Genomic DNA, 14,190 nt, shown 5'->3' with positions numbered 1-14,190 from the left:
ACCCCGCGGCTGCCGGAGGGACAGTACCTGGGGATCAGGGAGGACCTGAGAGATATCCACACCACCCTGGTCACCATTGAAGGGGTGCTGGCAGGCATGGCCAACACCATGAGGGAGGCAATGGTACACCAACGTGCCCCTGACACTAGCCACACTGATGAACAGCCTTCCATCACCGCTGATGCTAGTGGACAGGAGGCCCCACCACAGGAACAACAGGCCACCAGCACCCCTCCCCCTGCAGAAGGAGAACTATCACGCAAATGGTCCCTGCAATCCAGGCAGAAGTCAAAGAATATTGCCAAGTCCCCCGCCAGGAAATAAGACTCTCCTGAATGTCACCCTTGCTCCACTTCCTATGCCCCCTTGGACAATGCACCTGTGATACAAATAGACTGGAACTTTACCCTGGACTCTCTTCCACCACCACCCAGCCGATTGCAATACCCCCTCCACTTATTAGTACATAAATAAACACCCTTGTAAAAAATACAAGTATGGAGTCTGTGAATTGATTGAACTATGTATTCGTTTGACAAGCTGTAAACATTGCAATTCAACTGTACAGTAATGTATACATAGGTATGACCTATAGTTGGCTGCAGTCAACACACCAGGAGCCAGAGTGGGGCACAGATATCTGAAAATATACATGCCAAAGGGTATAGTGAGTGGCCATAGTAGTGGGAAAATCAGCCTGCCAGTGACAATACCCAACACAAAATTGTCAATGGAAGATGAAGTTACAGTGTCTTACCTGTGTGTCACTGGAAGTACAGTCGTATGATTGCTGTTCTGTAGTCCTCATCCTCATCTTCTGCCTCCTCTTCATCACTGTCCAGAGGGTCCACTGCTGCCACACCCCCATCTCCAGCCTCATCCTCCTGCAAAAAAGGCACCTCAAGGCAAGGTTGTGCAACATACAGCATGTCACAATGATCTGGCAGACCTTCTTGGGTGAGTAGTACAGGGATCCACCTGTTAGATGGATACACCAGAACCTGGCCTTCAGGAGGCCTTATGTCCTCTCTCTAATCCTTCTTGTTCACCCATGTGCCTCATTGTAACGTTCCTCTGCCCTTGTCCTTGGATTCCTCACGGGGGTCAGTAGCCATGAGAGGTTGGGGTAACTAGAGTCGCCTGCAAATATCGAGGGATACCTGTTAGCCAAACACTAACACTTAGGGCCAGCCCCATACTCATACAACAGCATCCACTGGGTGGAAACCATGGGCTCACCTATTAACCACACCCGGTGCCTCTGGAGTTGAGCCATCACATATGGGATGCTGCTGTTCCTCAGGATAAAGGCATCATGCACAGATCCAGGATACTTTGCATTGACATGGGAGATGTACTGGACCGCCAGGCACACTATCTGCACATTCATCAAGTGAAAGCTCTTTCGATTTCTGAACACCTGTTCAATACTCCTCGGGGACACACAAATGCAATGTGTGTACCATTAATCGCCCCAATAATGTTGGGGATATGTCTCATTGCATAGAAGTCAGCTTTCACTGTGTGCATGCTCGTCTGCCTGTGTGCTTGGGATAGGTTGGGGTTGAGGGGAATGGGATTGGATTGAGGAAGTTGGAGGATGGAGTGTGGAAACAGGGACAATGGCTGCCATCAGAGAGGAGGCCAGAGCCTCGATTGATCTCTGTGGGCCGCCAAGCCAGTGTGAATGCCCTCCAGAAATGCATTGAACTGTTGCATTTGGGCTGCCAGCCCCTGGATGGCATTCATAATGGTTAACTGCCCAACAGAGATGGATCTCAGGAGGTCAATAGCCTCCTCACTCAGGGCAGCAGGGATAACTGAGGCAGTGCCTGAGGTGCCTGGGGTGAAGGAGATGCCCACACTCCTGGGTGAGCGGGCATGAGAAACTCACTGAGGGGCTGCTGGGAGGGCAGTGCTGGTACGGGGGTGGGGCTGTACCTGTAGCTGGGGTGGTACACAGAGGTGTCCGCCACCACCAGGGAGCTTCCATCGGAGGAGGTATCTGTGTCTGAACTGTCCCCTCCAGTCTCAGCCGTGGTTCTCCCCTCTACCTCTGTCCCACTGGTGCCCTCACCGTCAGTGGACTCGGCCTCCTGGGTCCTGTGGGATGCAGCTCTCTCTGTCACCGGTGCCTCTGCTCCTCCGCCAGATGATGCTAATGCACATAAGGATAGGATGACACAACAAAAAGGGGGCGGAGAGACAAAGGATACACTTGGTCAAAGGCGGCACCAACACCACCGTTGGTGTGCGCAAGACACACACACACAGGGAACAGCCCTACACACTAGGAAATGCACTACCAGTTACATGTGCATTGTCCAATGGACATAGGAAGGGGAGCAATGTGTGCTCAGCGTGGACAGGGTGACATAGTGGGACACAAGGGTGACAATCAGGAGAGTCTTATTCCCTGGTGGGGGTCTTAGCAATAGTCCCCGGCTTCTGTCCGGATCACAGGGAATGTTTGCGAGGTGGTTCTCCTTTAGCAGGGGCAGGGGTGCTGGTGGCCTGTTGGTCCTGTGGCAGGGCTGCTGTCCACTAGCGGCAGCCGAGGTGGAGGCCTGTTCAGTAGTCTGGCTAGTGTCAGGGGCCCGCTGTTGTGCCACTGCCTTCCTAATTATGTTGGCCATGTCTGCCAGCACCCCTGCAATGGAGACCAGGGTGGTGTTAATGGACTTCAAGTCCTCCCTGATCCCCAGGTAGATCCTCCTGCAGCTGCATGTTCTCCTGCATCTTGTCCCGGATCTGGCCCAGCGTATCCTGGAAATGTTGATATGCTCCCAAAATCATGGTGAGTGCCTCCTGGAGAGTTGGTTCCATGTGCCTGTCCTCCCCCTGGTGCACACCAGCCCTCCCAGCTTCCCTGTTGACCTGTGCCTCTATCCCCTGAACCGTGTGCCCACTGCGACTGACCCCAGGTCCCAGGGGCCCCACGACACCCCATACCGCCATCCTGTTCCTGGCGGCCGAAACCGTATGGGGGTCAGAATCCCCATGGCGGCGCAGCAAGCTGCGCCGCCATGGAGGATTCCCCTGGGCAGCGGAAAGTCGGCGGTACACCGCCGACTTTCCGTTTCTGGCCGCGGCTATACCGCCGCGGTCAGAATGCCCAAAGGAGCACCGCCAGCCTGTTGGCGGTGCTCCCGCGGACCCCGGCCCTGGCGGTTTTTACCGCCAGGGTCGGAATCACCTCCTTAATGTTCTTTATGTGAGTAACATGGTACGTTCCACTTACCTTAGAATGTTAGGTCTTTGGACCAACCTGGAGCTTGCCATGGAATGTTGGAGATTTGAAGTGGAGTTGACTCTGAGGAATTGAGAAATAAACATCTTCTGCGTTACCATCTGCGTGTGATTATTACAGATACCTCTTTTGGCGACGAAGGTGGGATTGTTCGTTGAAGAACTGCGCAGGGGCAGTGTGGCTCCTCACCCCTGAGCCTGGCGATATTCTGGTGCTGTATAGGAGACATTCGTCTGAAGACATTAGGACTTCCTCCTGAAGGACGCTGTGAAGGCACCCTGTTATTTAAGGAGTATAAGCATCTGTAAGCATTGTGGCAGGCATACTTCTGTGAGTTTTGCTTCACGCTGTCGGGAGTTCTATGTGGAGGAGTGCGGCAAGGCGGAAACCTCCAGTATCTATCTATTTGTTTTTGTTTTTCCTCAATTCTCGCGCTTCCGCATCTCCGGCTGAAATTTCTGAGTGTGGAGGCAGCCTGTGTGTCTCTGGGGCTCCTTTCTTGAAGGCGTGTTGTCCCAGTGAAAGTGGGACGGCGAGGACCCCGGTGTATCCCTACCGGCTGTGGAAGCTTCCCCTAAGGGTAGAAGCAGTGCCGGTAGGGGTTGTGAAAGAAACGCGCCACCGGAGGCACCACGTCAGGAGCGCCTTAGGAGAAAAGCCCAGGATACCGTTGCTGAGGAACGTCGAGTCTCTTCAAGGCGTCGGACAACGCGGCGGCGCTTCCTAATTGACACAGCTGAATAGGCGTTCCTCACGGAGCTCTATCGAGCAATTAACCCCTGCCTTCCCAGCAGTTCCAGAGTTACAATGAAGGGAAGGTGGAAGGCGGAGTTGAGTCAAGGTGACGGGTGTGCTGGGATTTACTTTGTTGAGGAGTGAAACTTTTGCAAATTTCTCCTGTATTTAACACCAGGCATTTTCTTTTTTTTACCAAGGGCATGTGGACAAGCTTACTATTTTAAGGGTAAAGGAGCAGCAGGAACGAAAAAAATAAAATAAATAATAATAATAATAATAATAACAAGGACAAAAGATATTGAAACCATAAAATAATAGAGTATGTAAATATATATAGATAACAAATGTAAATTACGGTGTGAGTGTATTGAAGCAAAGATTAAGTTATTTATTATTTTAGTGTTAATGTACCTTAAGGGAATATACAGGCGTTTTAAGTAAGTTTTGTGTAATAGATATAATTAAAAGCAGGGGACATGGCTGCAGCTAGTATGTTCCAACCTCTTCCTTTCCTAAATGAAGCAGGTGAACCCAGTCTACTATGGAAGGACTGGAGGCATTTGTTTGAATCATACCTTATAGCAATTGGGGGAGCGAAATGTTCTCCTCTAAGGAAGCAACATATTTTATTGCATATTTTGGAGTACATGGGCGTAAGGTCTACGACAATTTAGCAGATCTTGAGGAGGAGGAGGAGGATGAAGGTGAAGAACTGGACATTTATGAAGAGACTCTTAAAAAGTTGGAAGGACAATTTGGTGTAAAGGTAAATGTGGTTCTTGAGAGACATACATTTTTCAGTAGAGTACAAGGGAGAGATGAGAAAGTTTCTAGTTACATTGCCAGTCTTAGGGGTCTGGCTGCAACCTGTGATTTTGGTAGCCTTCAAGATTCTCTTATCAGAGATCAATTGGTGAGATGTACAAATAATAGCAAAATACAGGAGAAACTGTTAATTATGAGCCCTTCGTTAAAAGAAGCCAGAAATTGCATATGTAGGAAATGTGGGGCCAAGGGACATTATGCGAGGGTATGTAAGTGAGAGAAAAATGAGAATTATGGCAGGAAGGTTGTACACAAAGTGGAGGATACCCAAGACATACACAGTAAATTTGTGCTGCAGGTGAAAGAGAGTAATGAGAACCCAAGCCAGAACACCACTTATCCATCATGGGAAATAATTTTAAATGGGGAACGTGTAAGGGTGTATGCTGACTCGTGCTCTCCATTTACTTCTTTAAATTTTGACACTTTTGAGAGTAAATTCAAGAGGAAAGGATACGAGTTACAACCAGCGGATATCTGTCCAGGTGGATATAACAGTGACCCTATACCCTTGAAGGGTATGATGTCCATGCACATAACTTTCAAAGGCAGATCGACTACAGGTAAAGTTTACTTCACTAGCAAGGGTTCAAACCTGTTAGGATGGGAACACCATCGTGATTTAGGTATACGCCTAGATCCTAGCAGGGAGGAACCAGTGTTACTGGTGGGAAATCCGGACAATGATTATACAGTATGCAGTGAGTTTCCTAGTCTTTTTGATGATAAACTAGGCCGGTTAGTAGATTATCAGCACAAGATTATTGTTAAAGAAGGTGCAGTTCCTATTGCACATAGAGCTAGGCCTGTACCGCTCTTGATGCAGGCACCTCTCAAGCAAGAATTACGTTGATTAGAGCAGTTGGGCGTTATTGAGCCTATTGATAGTGCTCTATGGTTAGCTCCGGTTGTGATCACCAAGAAATCAGGGGGTAATGGAATACGTGTTTGTGTAGATTTGAGGGATTTGAACGCTAACATTTGGGTAGAGAGGTTCCCTTTACCAAAAATCAACAAAATGTTGAGTACTATGGGACCTGCCAAAATTTTTAGTGTCCTAGACCTCTCGTCTGCGTATCATCAAGTGGAACTTCATCCCTCCTCATGCTCCCTCACCTCATTCATTACACCTTTTGGAGCTTTCAGGTACCGCAGGATGCCCTTTGGGTTGGCATCTGCTGCGGCTGTGTTCCAACGCATTATGCAGAATATATTGAGAGACGTGGAACACGTGTTATGTTTCCAAGATGATGTGTTGATTTATGGGAAAAGTAGGCCTGAGCATGATGACACTCTAAGGCGTGTTCTTCAAGTCCTATGCAAAGCAGGAAACACAATTAGAAAAGAAAAATGTCAATTTGGAGTATCATCAGTAGAGTATCTGGGTCACGAAATTACGGAGGAGGGTGTCAAACCTAAAAATGACCTAGTAAGGGCGATAAAAGATGCTTTGGCCCCTTCAAACAAACAAGAACTCAGATCCTTCTTGGGCCTGGCCCAATACATGGCGAAATTTGTACGAAATTTCGCCATTGTCACGGCTCCCATGAGGACACTTTTGAAGAAGGATACTCCGTTCATATGGAGTTGTGAATGCCAACAAGCATTCTGTGATATTAAAGAGGCAGTCATTCATTCACCACACTTAGGGAAATTCAATCCTAAATTAAAAACGTATGTGTCCACAGATGCCAGTGGCCAAGGGTTGGGAGCAATGTTATGTCAGCAAGCTAGTGGTCAGGAAAGAATTGTAGTTTTCGCCTCAAGAGCATTAAGTGGAGCAGAAGGAAGGTACTCAGCCATTGAGAGGGAAACCTTAGCTTGCTTCTGGGCCATAACTCATTTTAAATTTTTCTTATGGGGTTTACCGTTTGTGATCAAAATGGACCATAAACCTCTGACCAATGTATTCACTACACAAGGCAGGGAACGTGTCACCCCACGGATGGCCAAATGGATATTCGGGTTGGAAGGTTATCATTTTAACGTCGAGTATGTTCCTGGTAACAAAAACAACATTGCTGATTTCTTATCCAGGTCCACTGGAAGTAACAAAGTAATAGAGAGAGATTTGGAACAAAAAGAGGATTTGCAAGTGGTTGAATCCATATTGTGGGTGGACCTAGCTAGCCTCACAAAAAGGGAGTGGGTAGAAGAAACTGAAAAGGACCAAACATTACAATTGATCAAAGATAGAATTGTTAATGGGTGGCCTGATAAGGCTAAAGATGTGGAGGAAACTTTAAGGAGTTATTGGAATGTTAGATTTGAACTTCATGTTTCCAATAATTTGGTAATGAGAGGTGAGAGAATTGTACCTCCTTGCAAATTGTGGAGCAAACTGGTGGAACTGGCACATGAAGGACATTTAGGCCGAAGCCTCACGAAAAACAAACTGCGTGCCACGTACTGTTTCCCCCAAATGGATAGTGAGGTGGAGAAGGTAGTGCGAGATTGTTGGGCATGTGCTATGAGTGATAAATCTCACTCAACGCGTAAGGCTCCGCTGTCTCCTGTGAACATTCCGGTGAAGCCATGGGACAAGCTTGGACTTGACATTTTGGGACCTATAAGTCATCTGGGGAACAAGGGTCAGTACATGTTTGTCCTGGTTGATTATCACTCACACTGGACCATGTTTAAGATAGTTAGTCAGATAACCACAGCCGATGCCATTAAGTTTCCAACAGAAGCATTTATGAGAGAAGGTATTCCAAGCACCTTGGTGACGGATAATGGTGTGCAGTTCACCTCTGACAACATGAAAGAATTCTTTAAGAAATGGGGTGTGCACCATTTCAGAACAGCGTTGTACAATCCAAAGGGTAACAGATTGGTTGAGAGGATGAACAGAGTAATGAAAGAGTGCATTCAAAGGGCCAAAGTATCAGGGATGCAGGGCGAAGTAGCATTGAATGAGATGTTGTGGTCATATCATACTACTCCCAACTCAGTCACGGGGTTGTCACCTTTCCAATCATTTAAGGGAAGGCAGCCTGGCACCAAATTGAATCCGAATTGGTTAAGAGGTGAACACGTTTGTGAACAAAGAGATGTGTCTGCAGAGTGTTTCAGGCAAAAACAAAATAAGTATGTGAAGTGGTACAATAACAAATTTGGAACCAAAAATAAGTCATGGTATGTGGGTCAATGGGTCAAAGATCAACTTCCTAGATGTACTCAAGGTAGTGAAAGTAAATTTTCTGAACCCATCAAGATTAAAGAAGTGCATCGTAATGTGGTTAGACTACAGGATGGTAAAATTTGGAGCATGGACCGCATCGTACCCCACGGTGGAGGAGTAGACAGGCGTGAAACGGGGGCAGAGGCCATGGACAATGGCGAACATTTTTTGGATACATTTCAGAGAAGGGAAAGTTCCCGTGCCTGAAAAACTCCGCAATGGCATAAAGACTTTGTACTCCTTTCGTAAGGTAGGGAGATATGTTGTAAGCATTGAGCATGTGATGGAGTAATTATCTAAAAGAGAATATCCTATATTGATTTTGTAAATATGTACTATAGATTTAGAGATGTATTTAGGAATACAGTTAAACTTATTTGCGTATACACTTAGGGGAATATTTATACTCTGTTTGCGCCGAATGTGCGTCAAAATTTTTAACGCACAATCGGCGCAAACCCTGCCCCATATTTATACTTTGACGTCCGACCCCGCGGGCGTCAAAGTTCCACCATGTGCGTCATTTTTTGGAAGGGGGAACCAGCCGTGCGTTAATTATATGCAAGGTAGGCGTTCCCTTCCAAAAAATGACTTTAAGGCCTGTGCCCCATATTTATACTCTGACGTCATTTTGACGCACAGGAGGGGGCAGGCCTTAAAAAACGGCGCCCAGCCTGATGGGCGCCGATTTGTAACGCCTGGGTCAGGGCTGGCGTTAAGGGACCTGTGGGCTCAGAAGGAGCCCAGAGGTGCCCTCCCATGCCCCCAGGGACACCCCCTGCCACCCTTGCCCACCCCAGGAGGACACCCAAGGATGGAGGGACCCATTCCAGGGAAGTTGAGGTAAGTTGGGGTAAGTATTTTTTTTCGTTTTTTTTTGTGGCATAGGGGGGCCTGATTTGGGCCCCCCTACATGCCACTATGCCCAATGACCATGCCCAGGGGACATAAGCCCCCTGGGCATGGCCATTGGGCAAGGGGGCATGTCAATGGAGGTTGGGCGTCAAACAAATTGGCACAAATCGGGTTGAGGCCGGAATTTTGTCTCAGACCTGACTTGCCCCATTTTTTGACGCCCAACCTCCATTTTCCCCTACGCCGGCGCTGCCTGGTGTGAGTCATTTTTTTGGACGCACACCAGTCCGCAGCGCCGGCTAACGTCATTCAATAAATAAGGCGCCTGCATGGCGCTTTGGAATGGCGTTAGCCGGCGTTAAAATTTTTTACGCACAACTGCGTTGGCGCAGTTGTGCGTCAAAAAGTATAAATATGGGCCTTAATGTTCTTTATGTGAGTAACATGGTACGTTCCACTTACCTTAGAATGTAAGGTCTTTGGACCAACCTGGAGCTTGCCATGGAATGTTGGAGATTTGAAGTGGAGTTGACTGTGAGGAGTTGAGAAATAAACATCTTCTGCATTACCATCTGCGTGTGATTATTACAGCAGTGTTGTGAAAGGACCTTGTAGTCGCCATCTAGAAATATCATAAAAACATCTCTTGGCCTAGTATAGCTATGAAATCTAGGCGTTTTGATGATTTAAACAAACTATTGTCCATTTTATTACAAAAGGGGACTTCAGCAGATGAAACCTATAATCTGGAAACTGCCAGAACTACTTCAGAAATTCAGAAGCTGTCACACACACAATACCTGACACACTTTGATGATATTGTGCAAACAATATTCAAGCTATCTTTGAAAACTGGTGTTGTGCATATTATTTTTATTTAGAATATTTTGAAGATTGCAAATTAGCACCAATATCTCAACAGTAAGCATTCCCATTTTTAAGTGCAATTGCTGCTGTGGTTCCTTACTGTAGAAAACCAATTTAATTCTCAAGCCTAAAGAACATTCTGAGCTTTGCTAGGATTATAGATTGTTCTCTAAAGTTCATGTTTTGCTCAATTTTCCTGTTGCTTGGTCACAAGCCAACTGTTTAGAATAGTTTAAATTTAATTTAAAATACGGCACACCATGGTGCATGGTAGGGGGCAATAGAATTGTTTACGCTATTGATGTACTGTTCAGGGTTAGAGCCAAAATTTTGTTTATGCATTTTTGTATGTGCTAGTGCAGTTTCAAAGGACAGCATACTTTATCTTCTAGAATATTTACTTCACATGCATCTAAAATCACCTTTGAATTTATTATTAGCCACAAAGATGATTGAAGATCAGTCAATATAGCAATTGACTGTAAACAATCAGTGTTGAAAATGACAATTTTTCCAAGGTATTTCCCCAGATTTGTGCCTTGATTGCTTCCGTTGGCCCTAGAACTCTGTGCTAACCAGAGTGCTGAGCTACCTCTTTAAACAAGATGAAATTGACATATCTACCTCTCCTATTTTATCCCTAGTATATTGTATGAAATTGTACCCAGGACCTATAAGGTAAATACCATAAGTGTATTGCAGCACACAGTGCTCCATCACTACATTGACAAAGTCAACATGATGGTAGGACTGGCTCTGCAGGTTTTATCTGGGAATTCACAAAAACACAGTCAAATTCACAAAAACACAGTCACAAAAACACTATTTGACAGGACCAAACCATTTTGGAATATTTCTAGGCCACCTCTCAGTAGGCCTTTCTGCCCATAAGGCAGGGTGAATGGTATTTAAAAAGTAGGACATGTAAAAGTTGCATGTTAAATGTCCCTACAGTGACTAGCCCCTCAAAGCTAATTCAACTGTAGCCCAGTCGGCTATTCCATTGAAGAGGAATGGGATGCAAAATTAACTACAATAACTGTGTATCAAAATTAGGAGTAACTAGAATTAATAGTTAAATAGCTATTAATAGTTATTAAAAACAATTCAATAGACAAGTGGGATTTCTGTTCTAAATATTACAGAAAAGTAACTTTTAGAAACTTACCTTTGCCCTGCCTGTAGTCCCTGGAAGCTAAATACATATTTTGCACTACCACTTAGGCCAGCCAGTGACTACCATATAAATAGGGGTGAATGAGGAGTGGACTTGATAGCAGGAGCAATCAATAGTCAGACCAGAATGAGCAGAGATGACTCATCTGAACCTAAACGAATATTCAAGGGGGCTGGAAGGATCCTTTTTGACATAACTATGTCAAGTCTACATGAATGTCACATCCTGCTCAGCGGGTATGCTGGAGATTTTCATATGATACGTGGGTGCACTTAAAAACAGACACCCCTGCCGCAGGCACATGTTAGCTGACACTTGGGCAGTGCCCTCCCCAATCACAGCAACCTCTTTTTGACATGACAGTGTCACAGCCTGTTTGGCAGGTCTGCTGGAGTTACATATTTGGGATGCACGTCAAAGGGCAAATTGAGGAGGCCAAAACAATTTGAATTGATCCATGTCAGGTTGCTGAAAAGTTGCAAAAGTCTGTCTTGGAGATTGTTGTGCGGTGACTAGACGACTGGACCTCTTTCCCTCTTGTACCCATGAGAAAGAGGTGGACTACAAGGTTCAAAGACTGGCCTGTTAAAAAACTATAGGGACACGACATGCTACAAGAGACCTTTTCCTGTATCTGGCCTGCTGACTAGTGGCAACTGGACCATCACTTTGGCCTCTTCCTGCCACCCTATAAGTTTCTGAGTGCCTCCCACAATCCCCTGGAGGGCCTTAAAAGTGTACTTCTTTCTTGGGGTGGGACTTAAAAATCTAAATTATTTGACTATGTTGAAAGTGGATAGTGTATTCAACCCAGGCTCCCTTGTGATCAAGATCAAATTGTGCCTAGGTCACGTTCAACCGCGACCATTGACTATCATTGGCACTTTGCGCCTTGGCGCTATTTCTACTTATAAATTAAAAAGTTTATTTCTCTACTTCACTTTATTAATTATTGTATTTTTGGTGTCATTTTGTTTATTACATTTTATTCTATGTCTCTAATCTGTTTTTGGGTCGTTATTGTTTTGCATTTCGACTTTGCTGCTTTTAATTCTTCATGAATACTTTACACATTGCCTTAAGTTAAGCTTATCTGCTCTCTGTCATAGCTACAAGAGGGATAAGCTCAGGTTAATTTAGTGACTTTAAGAACTCACCATGACAAGGATTGTGATTATTACTTGAGGTGGGTATTTACCCTCCTCAAATAATAATATATTTCTTGCAGTCATTATTAAACTTTGTGCACCGATTGGTGCGTATCAACTTTATATTCATTAAGTTAAATAAATTGTGTTATAGGTTGCTCAAGAGACTGAAACCCTGTTGCCAATGGTCAACTAGTTATCTTAGTAGTACCCATTGCAATTCAGTGTTCCTTTTCAAATATATTTAAAACCATATCCAAAGGAGAAGTGCAACAATAGTTATAAATTACGTCTGCACAAAATGATTGTGGTAAACTGTAATACTAGCTGTAAAACACCTTTGCAATTCATTGCTCGCACAAAAAACAATTGATATGACAACCCTATTTCCCCCAGGAGTTTGGGTACACAGTAAATCTAACATACAATATTGCTAGACAAATTTCTTCACAGTTACATAATGAAGCTTTAAAAGACACGCAGGATTAAGAGGAGGATTTTATATTTAAGCACTTTGGTGCACAATTTGATTTTGCCTCAATAACACGTGTTTCTTTTATGTTTGTTGGTAATGCACATACAGATTCTTTTAGGACTATAAATAGATAGGCAGAATAAATTATGTTGGTGGTGTGCTCATGTGAGGATTTGCTTCACATATTATAGCAATTTTACACTAGATGAGTGACATATAAGTTATCTCACTGAATAACTCTTGGACTTTATGCTAAAATGCATGCATTTTGAGATCATTTAACAGACATTAACTCATGAAGGGTGCAATCATTTGAGTGTTTATACACAGTAATTCATTTTAGGAGAACACTATATACTTATTCTATCATTACAGCATTTAGGTGGTCATTACAACCCTGGCGGACGGTGTTAAAGCGGCGGTAAGACCGCCAACAGGCAGGCGGTAAAAAAAATTGCAATTATGACCGTGGCAGAAACCGCCAACAAAGACAGCCACTTTAACACTCCGACCGCCACACCGGTATAAACAAACAGTGCGGCGGTCACCGCCAACAGACAGGCGGAAGACAATGTACCGCCCACAGTATCACACCCTACCAATCTGCCACCTTTTCCGGGACGGATTCACCGCGGATAAAAACACGGCGGAAACAGCCATTTCAAAGGGAAAACGCTCACCTCTACAAACTCCACGAGGAAGGAGGGCACCATGGAGCCGGAACTCCATATCCTGCCAGCGCTAGTCTTCCTGCTCCTCTGCGAGGATCATCAATGCCGGCGGCGAAGACCACAGTGAGTACTGCACCTACAACATAGGGGAGGGGGGAGGCAAAAACACAGGGACACACACACTCAACACCCCAACCCCCACCCCGACCCTCACCCACTACAACACACACACACCAATGCATATCTATACATTACAGTAACTCCCCCCACCCCCCCGGAAGAATGCAAAGACAAAAGGAAATGAGTGGAACCATTGTAATATATCAAAATACAGTAAGCAAATATATACATATATATATATACACAATAAACAATATATACACCACGATTAGTAGTGCAGGGATTGCACCATTCATAGTCCGTTGACTACTGGGCCCAAAATGCATGGGCGAGGCACACACAAGATACCCGATCGAAATGGAGAGAACACTGCAGGGGCATCAGATCGAAATACAACAGGCACATCAGCCGGATGAGTGCACCACGCCAGATCCACGAGGGGGCTCCATGCCCATTGATGTATCCTGGGCAGTGCAAAGCCGCAGTCTCTCAAGTCTCTACAGTGGGTGGGTTGCCCACTGTTCAATCCTGGGTAGTGCAAAGCCACAGTCTCACAAGTCTCTACAGTGGGTGGGTTGTCCACTGTTCAATCTTGGGGAGTGCAAAGCCACAGTCTCACAAGTCTCTACAGTGGGTGGGTTGCCCACTGTTCGATTCTGGGGAGTGCAAAGCCACAGTCTCTCAAGTCTCTACAGTGGGTGGGTTACCCACTGTTCAATCCTGGGGAGTGCAAAGCCACAGTCTCACAAGTGGATGTAGGTCTCCACTGGTTCTGGAGGGGGCATGGTGCCCAGAATGCTTCATCCTGTGCAGGACAGACGGAGTGGATGCTGTTCTCCACTGGTTCTGGAGGGGGACTGGTGCCCAGAGTGCTTCATCC

Source organism: Pleurodeles waltl, chromosome 2_2 (assembly GCF_031143425.1).
Source record: "Pleurodeles waltl isolate 20211129_DDA chromosome 2_2, aPleWal1.hap1.20221129, whole genome shotgun sequence".
NCBI classification, from domain to species: domain Eukaryota; kingdom Metazoa; phylum Chordata; class Amphibia; order Caudata; family Salamandridae; genus Pleurodeles; species Pleurodeles waltl.
Note: the sequence above shows the minus strand (reverse complement) of the source record.